A 26,230-nucleotide genomic window follows, 5' to 3' on the forward strand; every position below is an offset into this window, starting at 1 on the left:
GATGACTATGGTCATGATTTATCCCTTATAGCTTTTATATACACTGAGCGTATGCACCAAAGGCAAATTCCAAGTGTGTCCAATCACACTTGGCCAATAAAGAATTCTATTCTATTCTATTCTATTCTATTCTATTCTATTCTATTCTATTCTATTCTATTCTATTCTATTCTATTCTATTCTATTTATAATTTGAGCCCAATATTCTATAATGATTTTGCCACAATAGTACAGCACCAAAAGCTCTAATGGTTTCTTGTTCATTTTCCAGTGTATTTTCTACAATGACAATCAGCTCATGGTTTATTCTAATATTTGTTTGTTCAATTAATTTTTATGCCACTCCTCCAGAATACTTGCAAATATAATTTTTAAACAGCCGAAGAATGCAAATAATAACATCAAGGCATTCTATTTTTTTCACAGCAATTGAAGAATTGTGGTAATATTTTCATTTTACTCCTGTTATATAAGGGTCCTTATTATTTTTATAGGCTACCAGATAAATATGTTCCACGTGCAGCTATCATTGTGCTCTTTCAACAACTATCCAATTTTTCTTTACTATCTTAATTGATATCTGAAAATTAAATTGAGTTGGAAACTTAAAATCTAACCAGAAATATATGTTTGATAGTAACCTCTTCCAAATTTAGCATTAATACTTCATTAGTGTTTTATTGCATTTTTACATTTTATCATTTTTTTAAAATCATGTTTGTTAATGCTTCAACTTTAACATTTGTTATTTGTCCTAATCCTAAGAATGAAAGATGATGATGATGATAGTGGTGGTGGTTTATTATACACTAACTCTTTTTCTAAAGAATGCAGTGTCAGGAAAAAAATAAACAAATGATAGGGCATTATTAGAATAAATGTTATTTCCATTTATAGAGTAAAATAAGTTTTTCTTAGTAAATTCTTACTACTCATCACCAAGACTCCACCCATTCTCAATTCAGGAAATAGTAAGATTGCATCATGCACATTTCAGGGGAAAATACCATGGAGAGTTCCCTGCAGTAGTTAAATCAGGCTAGAGAAAAGATAGTAAAGACAATATTCATTTTAATTTCAGAGATTTATATAATCAACTATTATATGTCCATAGCAAGATTACAATATTACTGAAATTCATTAGCTGTGCCCTATCTATCTATCTATCTATCTATCTATCTATCTCTTTGCAATGTGTTTGCTTTAATTAACAATCAGCCTTTTAAATTCTTGATCATTGAATGAGCCCTCTATTTGACTATCCCTTAACAGGGATTACAGTATATGTTTGTATGTGTGCAAGGTCTTCAAACGTGTGTTTTTGATTCATGTGCTAATTGTTCAGGTCCTTGGGGGAGGGGAAGGAGTACAGAGCAGCAGAGTACTGTATTTCCTGATTAATGCTGCTGTATGCTGAGACACACAGGACTCAGAAGAGAGCGGTTCGGCTTCTCCAGTCCCAGCTGAGAATATGGTTCCATTATCTCCCAGCTGCATAGACAATCCATAAGGGCCTGTTCTGCCTGGTTGATCAGGGAAGGGGAAGCAGTGGCTGAGTGCTGAGATCTTTGTTTGATTTGCTGGAACATGTAAAAGAGAAACTGGGACATTGTATTTTAGAGTTCTGTAAGTACAATTTTTTCCTTTGGAGCTGCACATGAATGTGATTTTTGCCTACTACGTTTAATGTTCTCCTCCACGGGACTTTGTGAAATTTAACAGGCATGATGGAAGGTAATCTGTTTACAAACTGTAACTTCCTTTGCCTGTGTGGGTATGAGACAATTGATTTATGTAAGCAGATAAGTTCAAACCCATTTTTAAAATGGATTTGTATATGAGAGAGAAAGTTTTATAGAATTGCATTATTTCGTGTTTTACTTTATAATATGGTTTGCATGTTTTCCACTCCAAACATCTGGATGGTCTTTTTTCCCCCCTCTGCTATTTATAAAGTAAGGAAATGACATTAAAAACACCTATTTTTGCAAATAGAAGAATCAGAAAGTCTTTGGCATGTCAATGGCCTGTAATTCCCCTAAAATAATATTAAACCTATTTCAGATTGAGGGAGGTAAAATATTGATAAACTTAATTGTTTTGATCAATACTATATAGCTAAATGTCAGAACAGTTATTGCATGCATTACTACACACGTGTAGTAGAAGTGTGTGAAATTGGGAACCATTGGTACAGCTGGAAAATGTTTTACTGTATAAAACAGAATAGTCAAAATAACAGTGTAACATGACTCTTGTATTTCATCTGCAATTTTAGCAGTCCATATGGGTAATTGATTTTTTTTTAAATGTGCCTCGTGCATTTTTTTCCCCACATTTTGCTGTTTCTCAACAGTAGTTGACCCTAAATTATGTGGTCTACTTATGTACTCAGTTCTGATACCGGAACTCAATTTGGTGAATAGAGTTCTAATCCAAGCCATTCCTGTTGAAAAAACCCGAGCATTTCAAATAAGAAGTTGAATGAAACCATGTGGTGTCTTTTTCCGCCTTTCTCGAATAGGTAGTAAGTTTCAAAAAGAGCAAAACCACAAGCTGTGAAGTATGAAAGTGCCTTACTGCTGAGGATAGAGTATGTTCTCATTAGATTTGGTTGATGTGAATTGTGTGTGAGAGAGAGCAGAATGCTGCAATAGATAGTTAACAATAGTTGTAAAGAAAACATCTTTCTAGCCTTGGGGTGTTGGGAGTAAAATAAAGGAATGGGAAGTGGAAGAAATGGCTCACAATGAGTACAGTTTCTCTCTTTTTGCTTTCAAGTTATTGCAGCTTTCAGGTTTATATTGATGTTTCAGTTTAGACCTCTGTCTTCATGGAAAGTGCTGGTCTGAATTAAGTTTGGAAAATTTATAGAAAGATACTCATGGAGTTTTCTCTTTTGATTTAAGTTTATAACAAATTCTAATTTGTTATATAACAAATTTTAATTATACTAGCATATCTGACTGGGTATCTCATCTGTGTCTATTAAGGAATAAATCCATCAGATTTAATAATGGAAATTATAATTACTAAACATGTATGGTATAGGTTGCTATGTTATTTTACTAGCCTTCACAAATCTGATTTCTGCTTTTTACCAGTATCTAGTTTTCTCGTTATATGGATGAAAAAGAATGTAGTGTATGTGGGTGAGAACACTACTAATGGTGACAAAAGCTGATAGAATGCTTCAGAGAGTACAAACAAAACTAATGACTTTTCATGACTTTTCATTATGTTTAAGCATAATTTCTTTTAATGAAAAGAGTAACACTGTTAGGGCTTTCAATGCATTTAGCCCAATGACCTTAAAAACTTTACATGGCTTTCTAATTGCTTGGAACAATTTGAAGATCTATGCTTCTGATTCCATTATTATATGAATGAAAATCTGATATAGGTGTCAGCTGCAAAGAACTACCCTAGAAAACACTGAATAGCTCTGATGGGATTAAAAGCTATGCTGTTCATTATGCATTGTGTATAAAATAGCTGACGTTAGAGACTGCCAGCAAAACCTTATTGTATCAGATAAAGGAAAACAGAACAATATTTGAATCAGCATCAAATACTGAGAAATGTATATCGGGCTGAGCAGTGATTTGAAAGAAAACTGTTGAATCAGCAGAATTTCAGAACGTTCTCCCCCATGGCAGGATCATATTAGCATGTGTATCAGTATAAATCTCTGCAGTAGCAGAAATAAATGTTTGCATATCTTAGTAGGAAAATGATCCAAGCAACCATTTTCAGATAACATAACCCTGTTATCACATGCTTGTAAAAACAACAGATTCTTGTGGCACCTTAAAGGCAAATACACTTATTATGGAATAAAACATGGTATGTGTCAATTCAAATAATTCACTCCAGCCCACAATAGCTTAAGCTGCATTTCTTATTCCTTTAAGATGCCACAATAATCATTTAGGTGGTAATTTTAACATAAGGAGAGGCCGGGGAATATGTATGGTCAAGAACAATGCTATTCATAGTGTTTTGTAAAATTTAACTTTTATCTTACATTTGGATTTCATATTCTATGTCTGCTATGTCTTTAATAACACCCCCCCCCAAAAAAAAAACCTGGGAATTTGTGTTGTTTATTAATCAACATTCCTCAGCATGATGGCTATAAAATTGAAGGTGTGCCTGCTGACTCCTACATTACATCACAGATGCCTATTTTTATTACTTTGTTCACAATTTAATATCAGCATTTGAACCTTTTAAATATAACAGTGCTGCTCCCAAGAAAAGTCTAATAGTTGTAGGAATTAAGTCACAATCCAATGGCCAGGCCTATAGAAATGGTAAAGAAGACCCATGAAAAGGATAGTGCATGCTTGATAACCTTCTCCCTAACACCCTATTTGCTTTATGCTGAACAAATTGTTATTTTTAATGGCCAATTTCTTTATAGCATGCTTTATAGACAAGTGTTATATGCAACTTTCAGTAATTCTTACTGTTACTTACATGTTGGTTTTCAAAAGAAACTTGAATTCTACACTTGCCAGAAAAGCATATCTCTTTATTTAAAGAAAAGCCCTAGCTTCTTTTCCTTCTTTCTAATGTCAGTGCAAATATGTAATGGCTTTTAGATGTCAACCCAACCTTAAAACAGCATGTTTGAGAATTCAGGACACAGAAGCAGAATGAATTGTTGTTCTTTAATGTTTTGCACTTCGGTTCATCTTATTGAAAAATTCTTCTATTCTCAGCTAAGTACACAGCTAAGGAGCTCTGCTTGCATTAAAACCTGAACTTGTAAGAGTTTGTGTTTTATTTATTGTAACGACCATGAGGAAAGAAAAATATTTTTCATTTATACTGTACCCAGATTATTTGGAAAAGAGAAACTGAAAAAAACAACAACCATATACTGTAGTGTAGTTTTATTTTTTAATGGCATATCAATATCTTCCAAAGTTCAAGATGCATATTACTTATGGAATTGATTTTGGAAATGATCTTTTACTCGTTCCTATGAAAAGAAGCTTTATTTTCCCAGTTCAGTAAATCAGATTTGTTCAGAATTCTAGCTTATGGCAAACAAGTATCAAACTAGTTTCCATTACCAATCATGCCTGCTTGCTTTTCTCTGCAAGAATATAAAGTTATATGAACCTCAAAAAGTCCCCTGTGTCTTGATTACCATGACAAGTAATCCAGGTTACCTTTCTTATCTATTATATATCCCTTTGAAAAAAATTAAGAAATATAATTGTGTCTTCTGGGTCTTTTTTGAAAGAGAGGGATTGGGGAGAGAAAGGAGCAAACACTAGAGCTCCTGGCTTGTAAATAATGGCAGAGGTCTTCTGTAGTCATTCCCTTGGGCTAAATGCTGTTCATTCAAAGTAGGCCATTTTAACTTGCTAGGATAAGCAATCCCATCTGTTGTTCAAATGAAAGTACTCTATGTGTGTATCATCATCATCATCAACAACAACAACAACAACAATCATCTCCATTTAATTACCCCATAATCACTTGTGGAGTGAATGGAGCTGAATGTTTACAGGCCAGATGCCCTTCCTGTCGCCAGTGCAGAGTTATATTCAGCAGATATAGTCTCATCCATGCCCAGAGAGAGAAATATCTGCCTCTACCTAGGATTGAACTCACAGCTTCCTGATTGTGAGGTGAGAGCTCCACCTTTAGGCCACCACACCACTCGTGTTACACCACTATGATTTATGGTTTATGTTAAATGTTGGACTTACAAGAAACAGAAATATGACTTACATTCATGTTCAAGTAGGAGAAGCTTCCTGGCTGACTTTGGGCCAGTCTTTTTCTCAGGGCAGCCTATCTCAGAGGACTGTTGTGAGGAAAAAACAGAAGGAGGAGGGCGAAGTGCATTTCTTTGTGTTGCTTAAGAAAGATGGGCTAGGCATCTAATAAGACAAGGAAAACATTTTTTGTATAATATTCGGAACATGATCATGAGCATTAGTTAGCACAGGGATGTCCAACTCAAAGTCAGGGGGCTGGATCTGGCCAGCGGGGTTTCCCTGGAAACAGTGAAGGACTGGCCCACGGTGACTCTGCCAGTGAAAATGGAGCTCATATCCTGACTATATCATACCCTCATTCTGAAGAAGGCATGGGCAAAAGGAAAAAGAGGAAGTTAATAGAATTTGAGGTGCAAATTAGTGCAATCATAAAGCTTGTGTCAGTCTTATTCCGCAGGGTTCTTCTGAAATTTGTTTTGGGTTGATTTTCAAATAAGGACATCAAAAGAACCTTGCTGGACTAGGGTTTAGCAAGCAAAGAAAACAAGCAAAGAAAACATGCAAATTTGGCATGAAGCATTTTGTACAGTCCAAAAATTAAGTGAATAGTCTGCCTGGTTCATTTATTTCAAATCCCTGGAATCCTTTGAAACTTGTAGTTGTTACAATTCTTTACATGTGTTTATGGCAGACCTATTTCTCGAAGCATCAGATGTAAAAATGCTAATATATCTCTTTGGACTCCTATTTCTAAGCACAATTTACTTTGAATTATATCAGTAGAAATTAGGAGAACATATGTTCCAAATGTATTTAAAGTTATATTACAAACATTTTTCCATGGAATGCATTATTGATGTAGAGAGAAAGAAAAAAGGCATGCACATCTGTTGATTAAAACAATGGGCACTCAAAATTGTGATTTTTCGAAAAAGGGAACACCTTCTTGAAGACAATAGCATTAATATAATGACCAAGAAAAGAATCCATTGCTTCCTACAAAAATAAATATTTCTAGAATTGTATCAGTATTATGAGCTACTAAAATGATTAGATTTCTCTCTTCCCTCCCTCTCTATTTTTGATGAGAATTACAAGGGCAAATAGTGTCCCTGATTATCCATGATATGATATCCATGCCATAATCTATCGAGCCAGGAGATAGTTAAATATTTTATGTAATACAGCATATGATTAGAATAGAATAGAATAGAATAGAATAGAATAGAATAGAATAGAATAGAATAGAATAGAATAGAATAGAATAGAATAGAATAGAATAGAATAACAGAGTTTGAAGGGACGTTGGAGATCTTTTAGTCCAACCCACTGCTTAGGCAGGAAACCCTACACCACTTCAGACGAATGGTTATCCAACATATTTTTAAAAACTTCCAGTGTTGGAGCATTCACAACTTCTGGAGGCAAGCTGTTCCACTGATATTAACATCATTTACTTGTGTTTTGTAAATATGAATATATTTGATGGGCAGTAGCCTACCAATTAAATGCAAGTACTGATTTAGGTTAATCTAGTAAGTTTTCTTTCTAATGCTTCTGTTCTTTCCATCAAATTAATTTTCATGATAACACACTTGTTTACATAGCAGTCTCCACATTCTTTAAACTATCATGTGCAAATCTGATTTCTTTAGATCTGTAGCTCTGGATTGAGAACTTTATATTGATTGCATTTTGTCTTGTGTCCTGAAACAATCACTCAAAATGTTTTCAGTATTGCTTAATATTTACCAACCAAGCATTTGTACTAAAATATCTAAAATAAAAGGTAAGGATCAGAATTAAGATCTCTATGTGGAAAATTGAGAAAAAAGTTTAACACCCTTTTTCTGTTCACATGCTTGCTTTCTAAAAGAAGGGAAGACTGAAAAGGAGCAAGTTAGAGGCTGTGCCTAGAATGTTTTTTTCCCCCCGCAAGAAAACACTTGTGATTTAATGTTGAGAAGAAAGAATAAGAAGTATTGCAAAGAAATAAGTTATCTGTTACGATGACACACAAAATGTGATGGAGCTCAAACAATTAGGAAATCCCATTATTTCAGACAATTGGCAAGGGAAAGTCAGGAAGATTTAAGATTCTCCAGAAAGAAGCCCTTATATCAATGGGGAAGGCCTTTAAATATTTGGCAGAACATTTGCTGCTGTCCAGTAAAATGTACTGGCACTGTAAACAAGATGTGAAGAAGGCCAAAAAAGCAAGCTCTCATTGTGACTGGATGAAATTCAGGAAAAACATTCCCAAAAATGAAAAGGATGTGTAATAGTGAAGGAAAAAAATATCAACAAAATTGCAGGACGAGCTGTCATGCTTTCTGGTAAGTGGCCAAATAAATTACTATAAAACTTAAAATAGCTCACAGTGTAAAAGAGATATTTGGAGATATTGTCACCTGTAGTGATTTTTGATGACTGAGCACCTTAATAGCATCACAATGCAAGCTTTAAAACAGACCGCTATTTTCTAGGAAATTATTAGAATCACAGTAGGAATATAAGAAAGTGTCAGTCTTCTTTCTGGGCCAAATGCTTGTTTCATAGTTTTTACTAAATGACAATTATTCAGTAAAGGAGAAGTTAGGAAAGTAGGTAATTGCATCCATGTATCTAATGCTGTTTTCATTGAAGTGTTGAATGCAGTTCTAAAAATTCAAGCAAAAGTGGAACACCTATAAGTTGTAGAGGTTTATCAAAACAATCCTTGTTTCTGTGCATGTGATGTGTTGTGAAAAACACTACGTGGATTCCTCTGGTCCCTAGGAACTGAATACGACTCGTGGGAATTTCCATCTTTTTTTAATTAGTTGTAGTCAAGGAAAAGCGGTTAGCTTACATTTTTCTGGGTATGTATGTTCAGGCACTACCCTTGGTTGAGTGAGGGTGATAAATTCAGGGTGGAGATAGGCCAGCTATTGTTTTGGGACCAGGAGCACTCCCCAAATAAACTTGCTTCTTAACTGAACAATGTGCTCTCTTATTTATTATCATTTTCTATTTGATATTTCCTGTTTCTATGCTCATGCTCTTTATCTATCATAACTTATCCTGGACCATATTTCTATATCCTAATTTTGCTGAATTTGCTAAATTCTTAATCTTGTATGATTGTATCTTGGTTCTAATCAAACACTACAATTTTCTAGTTTATACTCCAGTTCCATAACTTACGCTTACATGCCCAATTGACTCTAATCAAATCTAGCTGTTCTTAACCAATTCATCATTTAGTCTTCTATAATTCTTCATTATTCTACATCTCACCTTTGACCTATTCCCTTTATTCTTAATAGATGCCTGACTTCACATTGGCAGAAGTATGAATGAATTTTTTTTTTGTTATTATGGTCAATCACTGCAAAGGGCAATGCATCAACCTAGCTAGGAGAAATGGCCTGCATTGTTTATAATTTGTTAAGAATTGGCAGTAAACAACTGGTTTAGTAGGAAAAGTAAATTCCAAAACTCACCCTGTATTAAGAATCCTCTCCTTCAATATTAATTTTTCTTGATTGTATCCCAGAAAGGAGATAATAAATGAGTTTGCTTAAGAAAGATGTTTGGTAAATGACACAATGTTTTTACTTAATTTAATGCTGAAAATTAAGAGTTTGACCTCAGAATTATTTATTGATATAGAGAGTAAAAAGATACTCTTCTTTGAAATGATATTTTCTGTGACATAATCCAAGTAAACCAAAGGTAAATTATAGTTATTGAAATATTATCTTTTGTAACAAGGTCTGCTCTAGTCATTTGATAGACCTATTGAGTTCTAGACAACCTATTGGGTTGTTCTTTGGGGAATTGGTACATGATTCAACTGAAAGGTTGGTTACCACCTAAATAAGAGGACGAATGTGGTGTTGAATTGAATTGTGTCTGTACAATCTGTCTCTCTTGTGTGTCTCAGAAGCCCTCTGATTTTTGGAGGAGCCTTTGGTGATGAAATAGTATTAGAGATGTCTAGAACATTGGAGATAAACAAAAAATGAATATGAGCATGAGTAAGAACTTCCTTAACAATTTCTGCATGGTGATAAGGATGGCAAAACTGCTGTGGTTAGCTGGCAGCAGGTGTGGACAGCTGAGGAGAGTGAGGACTCAGATGAGGGGCCAGGACCATTAGGGAGTGGATTGCTGCCTTCAGAGATTGTGGGGGCTGGCAGCAGCGATGAGGAGGTTCCCGAGGAGCCTGTGCCAAATGCGTGTGCACTCAGGGCTGCTCATAGGAAAGAAAAGCTGCAGCAGCACGGGCAACTTGGGAGTAAGGCTGCAAGGTAATGGCCCCTCCTTCAAGAAGATAAAAGCCAGCTGTGAATCAGACGTTCTTTGTAGGCAAAAATATTTCGAAACTCCAGCCTCGTGGACATTGCAGTATCTTAAGTTGGTATTTGAAGACTCTTGTGTTGTAAAATATTTCTTATCTGTTATTCTTGGCAGCCTCGCACAGTTTTGGCAAGGCTTGTGTTTATCAAAGTTAATTAGTTTGCAGCAGCTTTTTAACCGGGGATTCGTAAGAATCATTAAAAGGTTTCTGTTCCCTTTGGTTCATGTTTGTTTTATTGGAAAAGGGTTTGGGTCAGAACAGAAACATAGCTATTTCTCTTATAGTATCCATAAGGAGCTAAACAATGGCCCTGTTTAGGGTGATCCAGTCCCTCCTGGATAAGGAGGAGCTATGTAAAGTCTTAACAGGGCCACTTGTGAAGTTTATTCTAGACACCTGAAGTTAAATTTGCTTGGATTCATTCTGATGAACAGGTCACTTGCAGTGCAGTTTTGTCTGGTTATCTGGGAGGAGATCAAACCTGTGGATCCTTGGAACTACAAGTTAGAATAGAATAACAGAGTTGGAAAGGACCTTGGAGATTTTCTAGTCCATCCCTGCTTAGGCAGGAAACCCTATACCACTTCAGACAAATGGTTGTTCAATCTCTTCTTAAAAACTTCCAGTGTTGGAAAATTTTTTATTTCTGGAGGCAAATTGTTCCACTGATTAATTGTTCTGTCAGGAAAATTCTTCTTAATTCTATGTTGCTTCTCTCCTTAATTAGTTTCCATCCATTACTTCTTGTCCTGCCCTCAGGTGCTTTGGAGAATAGTTTGACTCCCTCTTCTTTGTGGCAGCGCCTGAGATACTGGAACATTGCTATCATGTCACCCATAGTCCTTCTTTTCATTAAACTAGACATGCCCAATTCCAGCAGCTGTTTCTTTATATGTTTTAGCCTCCAGTCCTCTAATCATATTTGTTTTGTTTATGGTAGTTATCTGTGCTGTAGAACCTGTCCTACCTGGTTGATAAAGAACTCACGTAGATGGCAAATGGTTGGGTCTATGCAGTAGTCCCTATTTTGGGGGGCACCATGGATCAGTTCTGTGGAGGGTGGGTTTTCTGCAGACTGGGGGGAAAATAGTTTTGTGTGCTGTCTGGATCCCACATGTGCATAGATGGGGCTTTGCTTGCTTGTGCAGCCTGGTTCCTGGTGGGTTGCATCCACGGCCCAGGGATTGGGGACCTCTGCAGTAATGAATGCTTCTCTGGGGAGAGAAGAGACCCTGAGTCATTTTATTCATGAGATAGACAGCATATAAATTTAAAAAATAAAAATAAATGGTTCCATAAACCAAAAGGAGATACACCTTTATTTAAGAGACCTTTACTAGACCCAAGCAATCTTGACTTCTTCACAGTGACTCATGTCTTAGTAACATTCTCTTTGGATTTTTATTACATTCTCTACTTGGAGCTATCCTTAAAGAGTACTGGGAAATTGCAGCTGATTCAGAATGCAGCCACATGAGCAGTCTTTGTCATTCTTATTCAGCACTTCTGCTCTGTGAGTTGCACTGGCTCCAACTAGGCTTCTGAGTGTCCCAAAGGTGCTTTTTCAAGAGGCAACTGGACTTTCTTGTTTTTCTTTGAAGATGTTTCACTTCTCATCTAAGCTGAAGAAACTTCTTGGATGAGCAGTGAAACATCTTTAAACAAAAACAAAAAAGTCCAGTTGCCTCTCAAAAGAGCACCTTTGAACAACTATGAACTGGATGACTGAGAATCTCCATAAACATTTAGGCTTCTGTGTATGATCTGGTTATTACCTATAAAGCCCTACAAGGCAAAAAGTTACATCTTTCTCCTGTTTTTTTTTCCCCCAACCCACCAAGTCTAGTAGAGAGGATGTGCTTTGGGTCTCTTTTATCAAACAGTATCATATTGTTGGACTCTAGAATTGTGCCTTCTGAGTTACAGTACTTGCCTTATGAAACAGTACCTCCATGGAGATTTAGATGTCCCAACTGTGTTAGCCTTTTGTAATGTGCTGAACTTTTGCTGTTTCCAGGTTATGGCTTATCCTTGGATGAAACAGGAAATGTTGTGTGTTTTGTTTGTTTTTAATCCTGCCCATAGTCACTTGTATGAAATGGGCAGTTAGCTAGCTAAACAAACAAACAAACAAACAAACAAATAAATAAATAAATAAATCTTGAAACAAACTACAAGAGTATACAAACATTATATTTAGCATGATACAGCATTAGCAATAGCAATAGAATTTAGACTTGTATACTGCCCTATAGTGCTTTACAGCACTCTCTGGGCAGTGTACAAAGTCAGCATAATCTGGGTCCTCATTTTATTGACCTTGGAAGGGTGCAATATGAGTCAATCTCAAGCCTCCATCAGTATCGAACTCCAGGCTGTGGGCAGAGGTAGCCTACAATACTGCATTCCTACCCTTGTGCCTCCAGGACTCCATTAGAAAGCTGTTTGATGCCACATACATCTAAAGCACTGGCATATGTATTTCTTTGTGGGATAGTAATGCCCATGTACAAGATGTTTTATATTATGTGATTTCTTTAATTTAAGATGTGAGTATTAAAGCAAGAAACTCTGGTTCTTGACAGGTTTTATGTTATGTATGAAAAAAAAATAACAGTTGGTGAGTCTGACCAGTTTTCCATGAATGTTGGTTACTGAACTAGAAATAATAACTAAGAGCTCTAGGTTTGATTTGTTCAAACAAAAGAGAAAGAAAATGGAGCTATAGTTAATAAAGAGCTGGGGGGGGTCATCCCAATCTGTCAAATAATGTTCAGCAAACAGTTCAGTGAAGTAATCATGTTAAAGGTTACTGGTGTGGGGATAGCAAGCGAATTGTCTTGCTGAGCAGGGCAGGCTAAGTGGTACTGTACTGCTCTAAAAATAGAAATAGCATAATTATTGCTTGTCTGTACAAATCAAGTAGTGTTCCTGACAGAATAGAGGAAATAGAATGGCAAAGTTTCATTAAAGTCTGGCAAAAAAGTCCATCCTTCTATCTATACTTTTAAATTCTATTTTGTATAACTAAAATTAAATGCATTAATTGTTTTGATGCTAAAAATAAACATACAAACCTGTATAGCATTTCCTTCTTTCCTCTTAGCTATTCAGTAATGAGAACCTGTTTGGTGTAGTTGGTTAAGGCACTAGGCTAGAAACCAGGTGATTGAATTCTAGTCCTATCTTAGGCACGAAGCCAGCTGGGTGACCATAGTCACTCTTTGTTATTTGTAGGAAGCAGGCAATGGCAAAATCCTTCTGAAATCTTTTTTTTTTAAAACCTATAGGGGACAAATCCAGGTAATTGCCAAGAATCAGATTACAGATTAACAGAGTTGGAAGGGACCTTCTAGGTCATCAAGTGCAACCCCCTGCCCAAGCAGGAGACCCTACACCACTTCTGACAAATGGCAGTACAATCTTTTCTTGAAAACCTCCAGTGATGAAGCTCCCACAACTTGAAAAAGCAAGTCGTACCATTGGTCGATTGTTCTCACTGTCAGAAATTTTTTCCTTATTTTTAGGTTGAATCTTTCCTTGATCAGTTTCCATCCATTATTCCTTGTCTGGCCTTCAGGTGCCTTGGAAAATAGCTTGACCTCTTCCTCTCTCTGGCAGCCCAACAAATATTGGAAGACTGCTATCATGTCTCCCTCTTCAACTAGACTAGCCATGCGCGGTTCAACCCTGACAAAGACACAAACAAAGCATGTTAATATTATACATTTTATTTTCTGGTGTTAATGCATAATTTTAGATAATTTATTCTTTTAATAGATTAAGATGTATAATAGTTTTTGGTCAGGAAGTTTGTGCTGAAAAAATACATTTAAGCTGCAGTACCTAAGCATGAAGGAAAGGATTGTTTACTTGAACTTCCCATATAAATGAACTGCCAGTCAGAGCACAGCACCCTCTTCCTCAATCCTCTATAATTTGCATGGGAGAAAACATGTTCCTAACAATAGTATTGAAAAACAATCATGTGATATAATTAATGAAATAAAAAAAACTCAGAAGTTGCTCTCTCTGAGATATCCTGAATTTTGAGCATTAGTTTTGGATCTCACCCTTCTGGATTCTGGATTCTGTCCCATTCTTGTTTTTGTGGCCTGCTTTGTTTTAATAACTTCACATTGTCAAAATGGTTGGACAACTAAGTTCTTAATTTGATTTTCCCCCCATTTTTGAGACCTGATGGTATCTAGCCCATGTTAGAAATCTAATCTTTTCAAAAAGTGGAGGGAGATATGGAACTTGATTTGAAGATGGTGATCTACTGCTTCTAATGATTTCTTGCCTGCCTCAAGCCCAGTTTCTGTGCACTGTTTAGCCATTTTTTCCTCAAAGCATTGTGGTTCTTCTTTCAAAGGCAATGAATTTTGATCCACTTCAATGTTGTTCATAACATATTAACGTTGTATTTATATTCTGCTATATTCAGGTTATTGATGTCCTTGTTAGGTTTGAGAAATCTCATCTTAAGCACTCTGTTATTAAAGCAAGACTTACACTAATTTGCCCCGTTCAGTTATTTGCCTGCCCTATGTTATCCTTTGAGGCTGCTTTTCTTCTCAATGTAGGAAAGAATAATTAATGTCAAAGAGAAAACGAAGGAGAGAAAGCTCCTGCCATATCTATGGCTTTTTTATAGAGAAAAAACATAAGACATCCATATATTGCTAGTAATTGAACCATCTAGTGACATCTAGAATACTTTATTAATATATCACCTTATTAAGTTATACACAATATGAACAAACTCAGTATCTACTAGAGGCATGGTAGTTATTTATATAATGAGCTTACTATAAATGAATTGACTTCTCCGTGGTCTAATCGTGCTGCTCTTGTCAATGGTACCACATAAATTGGAATTTACATCCTTAGGGACTGTCAAGAGATGGGTAGAATTAAATGATCTGAATATGAACCCCTTTTTCCCAACCCACACCAATGGGAAAAAATGATGTTGACAACATTAAAAATAAACAGTGCTTGCATAAGTCAGATGGGAATGTCAGCATATGAAAATCAGATTACTTGTTTTGGAAGTTATTGCATCATTTATGTTGCTTGTGTAAAGATGGCAATTATCAGAAACTTTATCTCAAGAGATTTCACACAATACAACACCCAGGACACTAATATTATTCCTTGCAAGAGTTGTGGAGCACTTTCTTTTAAGGAGACACTTTGTCTAACCATCTTCCGCTGTTGTTTCAGCTGACATAATTTCGGAACTTTGTACCAAATCACATAGTTAATATGTCTGTTTTTCTTTTCTTTTTGCTATCTGAGAAGTGCTTTCTCTGTAGTTTTGGGAAAACTGTAGAATAAATTTCTTAGCAAGATATGCCATGCCTGATGCATATGAATAAGACTTTGTCATTGTGAGACCATATTAGGTGTTCACATTTTTTCTATTACATGTTGTCAGCACTGTAATATTAAATGCTATTGTTACAGATTAATAATCTAGGGATTCTCAACTTTCTAAAATGTAATATGGCATGAGGTAATATCCCTTTTCCTTGCCAGTCTGACTGTGCCAGAGTCTCTGCTCAGATCATATTTATGCTTAACAGAGAGAATTTTGGGGGTGGTGGGAGGAATAACTTGTAGTCTAATTATTCATCTCATCAACTATAATCAGAGGCAAGCTTTATAACAGAAAAAGATTCTCCATGTTCCCTTTAATATTCAGTAACATGGCAGTCTTTATGCTAAACTGAAATCAAGATTCTTCCCAGGCCTTACATTCTATATCAGGGGTGTCAAACTCATGTCATCATGGCATTGTCACGTGATGTATGACGACTTTTTTCCCTCTTTGCTAAACCGGGCATGGGCATGGGCGTCAGATGTCTGACTTTGAAATTTGTCATTTTTGTTCCCATCATAGATATATTCTCTGTAGGTAAAATAGTGTAAATATATTTGTTTTGTCTCCATATCACATATGAGATGACCTGCACCTGCTTGAGAATCTGCACTGTCAAGCTTCCCAATTAAAAAAAATATTTATTTTCCTTCTGCTGAAATACATATTTCATTGCCATAAGTGACAACTGAGAAGCTGGGTGTGACACTTCATTTCTTCCTTGTGCAATGATACAGTGACAGCTAGTTGTCGGTGGAAAGAAAAGTTTCCACTATTAAAATTCTTCCAGCATAATGGGAATAACCTCTGGGCAGAGGGAAATGCTGGGCCACCCAGTATTTTGCAGACTGTTATTATCTATGTTTAAAGAAATTCCTCTTAATTTACACTTCTTATTACACTGATAATAACTTTGTTAGAAATGTCACAAAAACTATATATGCTTTGAGTTATATACATGACTGTGTGGCTGTATTTCACTGAGAAGTTATGACTTGTAACTTGGAAATAATGAAAAGTTGCATTATTATGTTATATTTCTAAAACATGGTTTAACATAATAACAGCCCCTTGCTCAGGCAGGAATCCCTATACCATTTCATGCAAATGGTTGTCCAATCTCTTCTTTAAAACATCCAGTGTTGGAGCAACCACAACTTCTGGAGGCCAGTTGTTTCATTGATTAATTGTTCTACATTTCTCCCTAGGTTTAGGAACTGTGCTCACCTAACTCAGTAAGCTCTACTTGAACAAACTATATTATGGCTTTGCAAGTTGTCTCAACCCAGCCATTGAACAGTTTAGGTATTTTGGTCAGATCAGATAAGGATTGATTGTTCTTCCAAGCCAAATTTGTACCACAATGTATCCATATTACCAAAACAAATCAAAAGTTACCATTATTTTTCATCTGAGCATCCAACATCTTAGAACATGGGTGTCAAATTCACATCATCATGGCGGCATCACATGACGCATTGGGACTTTCATCCCATTTGCTAGACTCGGCGTGGGTGTGGCCAGCACGTGATGCATCCAGCCTGCAGGTCAGGAGTTTAACAGCCCTTTCATATAATAATGAGGTCAGAAAGCATATTTCAGACTAGTGTTCCTGGGTGAAGAAGTTTGAAAGTTGAAGTACATACAATTGGTTACCAAGATTGAAAAATACTGTTTTAAAGCATATTTTAGAGCTCAAATGCATATCCAGTACACTGAGTTCTAGTTTTCTGAGATGCATTACTTGATACACAGTATTGGATTTGAGAAAGAAATCAAATTAGTGCTTTCTTCCCCCCACCCCCGCTCCTCCTCCTCCTCCTCCTCCTCCTCCTCCTTTTTTGTTTAGTGTGGTAAGTTGGAGGTGCCACAATTTCATAATGTTTGAATAAACAGTTCTGTAACTTTCTCACTTAGGTTTCTTGGTCTTTTCATAAATAGGAAGACAGTTTGTTCCCTTTTAAAATAGAAATTGTTGGTTAGATGTTACATGGGTCAGGAATTCGGTTTCCATCTTTTGCTCTCTTGCACAAATGCAAATACTTTTTATACTATCTATATATACTGTCGTACTGTAAATTTTTACTATTTTGTTCTATGCCTTCTATATATTACACTTAATTTTGGTTAAAATTGTGAATTTTTTTGCAAAGTCTTTGCTGTCTGATAGTAAATGTAAGTTTAATTTCTTAATATTTTTTTCTTGCCGATTCTACTTTTTTATAAATGTCTATTTGTGTACCATGTAGAAGCAGAAACTACATTCTTGATATGCTTGCAGAATATTCTTTAATCCATAAAAGTTATGGTGCAGAGTCAGAAATGTGTATGGTTACTAACAAACTGCTGTGTCTTCTTTTGTTTTCCTTCATACATGATACTTCAAGTAGCTTCTTTGAAGGTCACAGTCATTTTAAATTAATATTCAATCTCCATCATTCCCTTATTTTTTTATTTTTTAATTAATTGTGTACATAATGTTCCAAGATAAACTGGAACATGTGCCTTGCTGTGGTCTTGTCCCAACTGTACTGATTACAAATTTCTTTCTCTTTTGCGCAGAAAATAAAAATGTAATTATGCAGGATAGTTGCATAGGTATAGTGGTTAAAGTGGTTACACATAGTTGATGTAGTGGTTAAAGACACAAGGCTAGAAACTGAGAGGCTGTGTCTTCTAATTCTGCCTAAGGTATGAAACCAGCTACTGCCTTTGGGTCAGTCATTCTCTCTCTGCCCTAGGAAGCAAGAAAGGCAAACTATTTCTGAAAAACCTTGCAAGAAAGCTGCATGATTAGATTGACCTGAAAGTGTGTTTGTGTAAGTAAATAAATAAATAAATAAATAAATAATACATACATACATACATACATACATACATACATAAATACATATATACATATATACACATACATACACATACATAAATACACACACACACACACACATATACACACACACTTATGCTTATACACGCAGCAAGTACTTGTACACATATCTCCCAAGATTTCTGGTACCAAACAAATGTAATATTTGATTGATTGATTGATTAAGGTACTGCCTGACTCTCAAAACATTGTGAACATCTTGCATTATCTCTGAATGCATTACAAATGAAAATAAAATAAAATACTACAAAATGGTTAAAGAAGACATAAGACATAAAGCATATAAAAAATATGAATAAAGACCCATCAGGGCTTCTCTGGAGCAACACCACGGTTACTTTAACACTTAAATAGTTATCATCCAATTAAATCCTAGCATGGGGCAAGACATTGCTGAAAGTGGAATGTTAACATAGATAACGTAATTTCTTGATGCGCATATACAAAATGAAGGAAGTCTCTCTTCTAATTTTGCTGTTAAAGTTTGCCATTTTTCCTTTTTCACTTTTCACTGCAGATGGATAGGCAAGTTTCAGTTGATGGGATGTTGTCTATCTCTGCTTCAGAAAGTAAAAGCAGGTGGGCTAATGATACTGTCACTGCTGAAGCAGAACTGGTGAGAAGATAATGAGAGCAGAATTGGAATAGAGATCACTCATATCTGCTGCATTGAAAACGTTTGTCAGCTAAACTAATCGTATTCCCAGATAATTCCATAATGTTAAATGAATGAAAAATGGGGAAAATATTTTGTTATATCTTGGTTTTTTTCCTCCTTACAAAGCATAGTAATTGGTTAAAATACTTTTTATCATCTGAACAGGTTGACTTTCAGGTGTCAACCTGCAAAGCACAGGAACCAATAAACAGATATGTTAAAATCTGGGTCTCTGAAATCTATAGCCTTTCTTTTCCCCTAAGTGAATAAGTACCGTATTTATCGGCGTATAACACGCACTTTTTCCCCCTGAAAATAGGGGGCAAATGATGTATGCGTGTTATACGCCGATATATATGTTAAGAAGCCTTCGGTGAATGCTGCTGGGATCGGGGATCAAGGACACAAATGAAAGAAGGGGAGGGAGGAAGCAACCGAAGCCTGTCCTTCTCTCTGGGTCAGCTCTCTCAGTCGCTGTCTCGCTCCTCCACCAGCACAGGAAGAAACTGCTTCAAAGAAGCGGGGGCTTTTCCTGTCGCCTTTCTCCCCCACCCCGTCCGCCCGCCCGCCCGCCCGCCGTGCTCCGTTCTGCCTGCCTGCCTGCCTTCGTTAATGGTTGAATCGGAACAGCTTCGGCTGAGTAAAGAGCGAATAGTTATTATTCTCAGCCGAAGCTGCTCCCAAACAACCAGAAACTAAGGCAGGCAGGCAGGCAGGCAGAATGGGACACTGTGGATTGAAGCGCCGCGCGTGGGGTGGGAGTGGGGTGAAATTTCCCTCTTAAAATGAAGATGCGTGTTATACGCCTGTGCGTGTTATACGCCGATAAATACGGTATATATGCATACGAACCAATCAATATTCAGTGACATTTTAAATCAAGAGTCATGGACAATATTTGTTTGGTCATATGGTAGCATTGTTTTTCAGTTCTGAGTATTGGAAATGTATTGCTGTCGATTGACTGATTGATTATATACCATCAAGTCTGTGACAACTCTTAGCAAGCCCATATAAAAGACCACGTCTGTGCTTATCTGTCTTCCAAGTGGCTCAATTGCCAATGAAATTCCCTGTCATTTCCAATCAGTCCTCTCTTCCCTTTTCCCTTTCCAATTGTATAGAAAAATTATTTTATCCCAGAATTTGCACTTAGAATAGATTATTATTGTACAAAAGAGTATCAACAGACTGAACATTATATGTAAATTTAGGACTAGGCATTTCTAGAGATATTTGCAACAGCTTAAATAGATTAACACTGACAATGCCTTGGAAAATAAAGTGTGAAGCAAAGGAACTGTTCAAATAATTTATTAAATTTATCAATCTTTTTATGTTGTTATTGTAGCTTTAAATACTTCTACCTCTGGGACATTTTAAATCTGATGTTTTTAAATTATATCATTTATTTGTTTACTTTTATTTGATTTATATTTAACATTGTATGGAATTTTGCCTGGAAAATCATTAGTTAATGTATCTTAGAAATAAACAACAAAATAGGTCAGTATTGATTTATTTTTAAAAAGGATTATCTAAAAAAGTTTTGTTTAGGTTAATACTACTAAACAGAAGTAAATACTACTATTTTTCAAAAATAGACTGGACAATGGTTTGACAAGGATGGTATAACATCTGAGGGCCTTTCCCTCCCTATGATTCTATGTCTTTATGTAGTTACATTTAGGATTAACATTCACCGCACTGTTTATATATTAAAATTTAGTAAGTGGAATATACTGAATGCAGGAACATTTTATTACATCACAAAATTAGATCATAAAACTTGATGCAATTTGAGAATACAGCAAAATCTCATATAATTGTATCAGCTACTTGTTTCATTGTCATTGTCTAAACATAGTTTGGATTTATAGCTTGGGCACAGGATTCAATAATTATATACGGTTTTAAGGGCCTTTGTCTTTTAGGAAAAAATTAAATACCGTTGGTCTGAATGCCCAGACAGTTTATTTATTAAGGATTGGATTACCTGGAAGGACAATACCTTGTAGAATCTACACCTTACAGGCAGTGGTGGGATTCAAAAATTTTTACTACCAGTTCTGTGGGTGTGGCTTAGTGGGCATGGCAAGGGAAGGATACTGTAAAATCTCTAGTCAGAGGTGGTATTTGCCGGTTTTCCAAACTATTCTAAATTTCTGCTACCGGTTCTCCAGAACTGGTCAAAACCTGCTGAATACCACCTCTGCTTACTGGGGTGTTAAACTGGTGGCCAGCGGGCCAGATGTATCACATACAGGACACACCCATCCCAGCTCCACAAAGGCAAAATATATCACAATACATCATGTGACGCGATCAAGTTTGACACCCATGCCTTAGAAAATCATGTTCCAAATCTTTCAATTTCATCAGTATTACAAGGCGTCATCTGTGCAAAAGGGTTATCTCATCACGTATACTATCCATGACTGCAGGAAAAAAGAACATTGAAATGTGTTCGAGAGAAAGTCCAGCAACATTGGGGAAGGATAACATATTGTAAATATTGTGCAGATTGCCGTTTCTTTCATTTAGTATATAGTCAGTGGGGCAGCACAAGGTTGCTCTGTAGTTCCATATTCTCTAAACTTTCCTGGTCTCCTGCTTATCAAATATCATGGTTAAAAGGATTAGAAGATATGTCCAGATGGAACAACATGGTTGGCTACATTATTGTACCATTTGCTTTGGAAGATGTGTCACAATGAAAAAAATGATATTGTAAGAAATACACTGATTTTGAACTAGAAAGATTCAATGAATTACCAAGCTCTGTTTTTTATGGTAGGTAGCCCAACCTCCAATCCGATTGTCTTCTTTAATATAAGTGAACATTTATATAGGCTACAGTGTCATTTAGAAAAGAAGCTAGACTGATATTTTCACAGCAAACAATTTAGTAGCTTTGAGTATAAAAATCCATTTGCCAAAATAAATGATTAATTTCTGAAGAATCTTTTTCAAAACATAATTTGATTTTTAAAGAACGAAAGGACCACAAAAAAAAGAAAATGAGAAATATATAATGGATGGAAACTAAAATATCAATAAATAAAGAAAATTTACAGTTCTCATAAAATTTTAGATTTGTTATTTCATTCTTTAAATAATTGAATATATAAAACTAAACTCATTATAACATATTGAGCAATAACTGTAAATCACCACAAACCTCTAAATATTAATATTTACATTGAATTGTCAACACTATTTCTCATAAAAATTGTTCATAAAATAAATGATCATGTTTTTATGAAAGAAAAAAAACATGCTAAAAGCAATCAATAAAGACAATATCAAGTTCCCTCTTGTTTTATCTGAACTGGTGATTACATCAAATACAGAATATAGAATAACAGAGTTGGAAGAGACCTTGGACAGCCTATGACAGCCTCTCAAATATTGGAAGACTGCTGTCATGTCACCTCTTGTTCTTCTGTTCATTAGACAAGACATACCCAATGCCCTTGCAAAACAACAGAGAAGTAATAATAATACTAACAGTATGCAGCCAGTAGAAGGAGAAATAAGCGATAATAAAAGGATAAATAATACTACAGCCATACTCAATGGGTTAATATATATATGTATTAGACAGAACTTAGTAGTCACCGTATATTGTCAAATACGAGAATTAGGTTTTCAGCTAAGTGATGACACAAGGGAAAAACTGTCTCTGTGCCGAGTTGTCTTGACGTGCAATGTCCTATAGTGCTGTCCTGAGGGAAGAAGTTGAAACAGTTTGTGTCCAAGATGTAAAGGGTATGCAGATATCTTCTCAGCCCTCCTGACCCACACAATATATCTATGGAAGGCAGGATGGTTGCAAATATTCTTTCTGCAGTCTTAACTATAAGTTGAAGTCTTTACCTGTCCTGCTTGCTTGCTGTAGAGAACCAGACAGTTATAGAAGTACAAATAAAAGACTCAATAATTCCTCTGTAAAACTATTATCAGCATTCTGGGGATCATTTGATGCAAGAAGAACATTCTTTGTTGTGTCTTTTTAATGATGGTTCTGGTGTTAAGCCTTCATTTCAAGTCCTGGGAGATTATAGAACCCCAAAACTTGAAGGGTTCCATTGCTGACACCGTACTGTTGAATATAGTTAGAGGGGGTAACATGGAAAGGCTCCTCCTAAAATACAGTTTTAAGCATATTCTGCTCCTGACTGTTACAACTGTACCACAGAAGATTAAAAAAAAACCCTATTCCCTAGGTATTTGAAGAACTAGTTTGTTTGTTAGATATTTATCTAAGAACCAATCCCGTTTTTTAGAAATTTTCTTAGAAAATGCCCCTATTTTGGATTTTTTAATAATTTATAAGGAATTGCTTTTCAATGCAAAATGGACTATGCACATCTGATTTGAATCAAGGAAAGGATCACTGCATCTTCCAAATATAATAAAATAGGAAGATTGTATGCTGTTTTGTGAGCATGTAGTACAGCTTCTCAAACATTTATTCAGATTTGATATACTGTAGATGGTATATAAATTTGGAGTCAAAATACCTCATATCACACTTTTTGCTTATGCTATTAGATTTGGATATACAACCCTCTAATCTCTACACTGTACTCTTCCTGTTATGTTCTTGTGCAGTGTATAGATTTGTAGCAACAACTCTCTATCCATGGTAGATTATTGGAGATTTTTCATATGTCGGATATTGATATAGTATCAAAGGTTGTTTTAAAGTCTACATATAATTGTGTGTATGAACTGTAGATATAGTTATCAACTAGATCAGGGGTGTCAACTCAAGGCCTGTGGGCCGGATCCGGTGGGCCCACCCTGGAAACAATGAAGGACCTTCCCACACTGCCTCTGCCAATGACGTGGCCCTCCCTGGCTCCATTTTCAGCTGCAACAGCCTCCTGCAACCCTCTGCCAGTGTCAACAAAGCCTGGGTAGGCCTCATGCGGGCTACTCAAGTTCTATTTTAGCTGGCAGATGGCTCCCGGAGGCTGTCGCAGCTGAAAACAGAGCTCGGGTGGGCCATTACGGCTGAAAACAGAGCCTCGATGAGTGTTGTGGTTTGCTGGCAGCAGGTGCGGATGGCTGAGGTCTTGGAGAGCAAGGACTCAGATGAGGGGCCTGCATGTGATGCAGGGATGGGGCCAGGACCATCAGGGAGTGCAATGCTGTCTTCAGAGATTATGGAGACTGGCAGCAGTGATGAAGAGGTCCCTGAGGAGCCTGTGCCCAGTGCACGTGCGCGCAGGGCTGCTCAAAGGAAAGAGCAGCTGCAGCAGCACAGGCAACTCAGGAGTAAGGCTGCAAGGTAATGGCCCCTTCCTTAAGAGATAAAAGCCAGCTGAAAAACTGGAGTTCTTTGCGGGAAGCAAAGAAGTTTTTGCACTCAAGCCTTGTGGACGTTTGGAGTATCTCGGTTGGTGTTTGGAGACTCTTTGTGTTTGAAATATTTCTTAGCAACTTTATCTAGTATTCTTGGCAGCCTTGCACAACCTTGGCAAGGCTCGTTCTTATCAGAGACAATTAGTTTGAAACAGCCTTTTAACTGTGAAGAAATGGAATTCATAAAGAATCATTACAAGGTTTTGCTGTTACCTCTGTTTCATGTTTGTTTCCTTGGAACAAGATTTGGGTCAGAACAATGAGTGACATCAAGCTGGCCATGCCTCCTGAGATCAAACATAACCCTGATGTGGCCCTCAATGAAATCAAGTTTGACACCCCTGAGCTAGATGTTGGGGGAGGATGCAGTGATATAAAGTTGATCTTCCTTCTCAAATGCCTGCTTCTCGAGCCAATTGTGTAGATTCCTGAAGGGATGCATTTTGAACCATGTATTGTTTATATATAGATGTATAAGTCTGTAATTGGTAGGAAATGGCCTATCACTTTTTAAAAAGATGGTCACAATAATTGCTTCACCCCAGTGCTCTGGAATCATCTGAGATATGATTAAAAGAAAGGAGATATCCATGGATTAGAATCCACTGATCTGTACTGATCTTAATTCTTTCGCCTGAAATTAAATTGTTTCGGGGGTTTGTTTTTTGTTTATTAATAAAGTAAGGGTTTTTTTGGGAAAGGGGGGAGTGGTGGGGATAGGTTGGGGGGGGGGGGGGGGGGGGGGGGGGGGGGGGGGGGTTTTGTTTTGTGGTTGGTGTGTGTTTGGCTGGTAACTTCCAGACATAACTGATTGGTCCATTTAAGGCTCAGGTTCCCATCAACAGCACTGGAAAACTGGAAAAACAATGCCCCGAATAAAGCAACTAAAAATAAGCAGTCAGTGCTCATTCTCCGTTTTGGTAATATTCCAGAATGATTAATGCTGAAGGACAGATTGGTTCATAATTGATTGTTTAGACTTTGGAGGCTGACCAAAATGTAAATTGTTCAAGGAGAGCTCCATGAAAAGCACCATTTAAAAGAGAGGTCCTTGTTTATAGGTCATTTGGGCCAAGCACAGGCCAGTTAAATTAAACAGGGAATCCCTGGAAATCAGTGGGAAGAGAGGTAGTGCCATTTATCATCAGGATATTGATGAAAGTGCCTATGTAGGTCATCCTAATTAGCTCCCAGGTGGGCATTAACATTCCTTCAGTTATTACTTGTTCCTGTGTATATTGGCCTATGAGATAGGTATTATACCCAACCACTACATTTAAAAGTTTTCCACTCTGTCTATAAAGATGTAAGGATACCAAATAAATACCAATTGATGCATAATATTACAGTTTGCTTTCAATTTAAAAGCACAGCTACCACAGCATAAAAAGGGATTTGAATTACATTAACATGTGTTTTGATTTAAGTAAATATACCTTCCATAGCCCAGCCCTCTCTTTTGCTTGCAAATCAATGTCACAATTAACAAGCAGGCCACCAGATCAGATATGTTTCAAGACCCATCTATGAAGGATGTGTATTTGGTGGAACCATAAAAGGGTTCTCTTGGTAGTGGCTCCTTCACTGTGAACCATAATTTCTCTCGATGTACAGCTGGACCCACTTTGCTGCTACTCCAAATCACCTGGTCTATGTGGTTTCGTCAGCAAGTTAAGGATCATTAATGAAAATAAATCTGATTGTGTTGCTGCTGCCATAGTGTATGTGTAATGGGTTATAGTTTCTATATAGGGGATTTTTAATGTTGTGAGCTACTCAGAGTCACCTGTGGAGAGTTTTATATGGGTGACCATATAATACATTTTGTTGATAAATAATC

At 36.5% G+C, this 26,230-nt stretch overlaps 1 protein-coding gene across 5 annotated transcripts in view; it reads left to right on the forward strand.

The window, feature by feature from the left end:
- Positions 1-1,404: 1,404 nt before the first annotated feature.
- LOC113418127 (contactin-4-like) overlaps positions 1,405-26,230 on the forward strand; it is a 356,259-nt gene continuing 331,433 nt past the window's right edge. For 4 of the 5 annotated variants that reach the window (XM_087954599.1, XM_087954602.1, XM_087954601.1 and 1 more), the window contains exon 1: positions 1,405-1,626. The gene's annotated coding sequence lies outside the window, so the exon portion shown is untranslated. Of the gene's footprint in view, positions 1,735-26,230 lie in introns of all 5 variants that reach the window. The other variant, XM_087954600.1, reaches the window with a different exon arrangement.

This window comes from Notechis scutatus, chromosome 2 (genome assembly GCF_049901735.1).
Source record: "Notechis scutatus isolate UNSWTSFEM ecotype Mainland chromosome 2, rNotScu1.2, whole genome shotgun sequence".
Classification (NCBI taxonomy): domain Eukaryota; kingdom Metazoa; phylum Chordata; class Lepidosauria; order Squamata; family Elapidae; genus Notechis; species Notechis scutatus.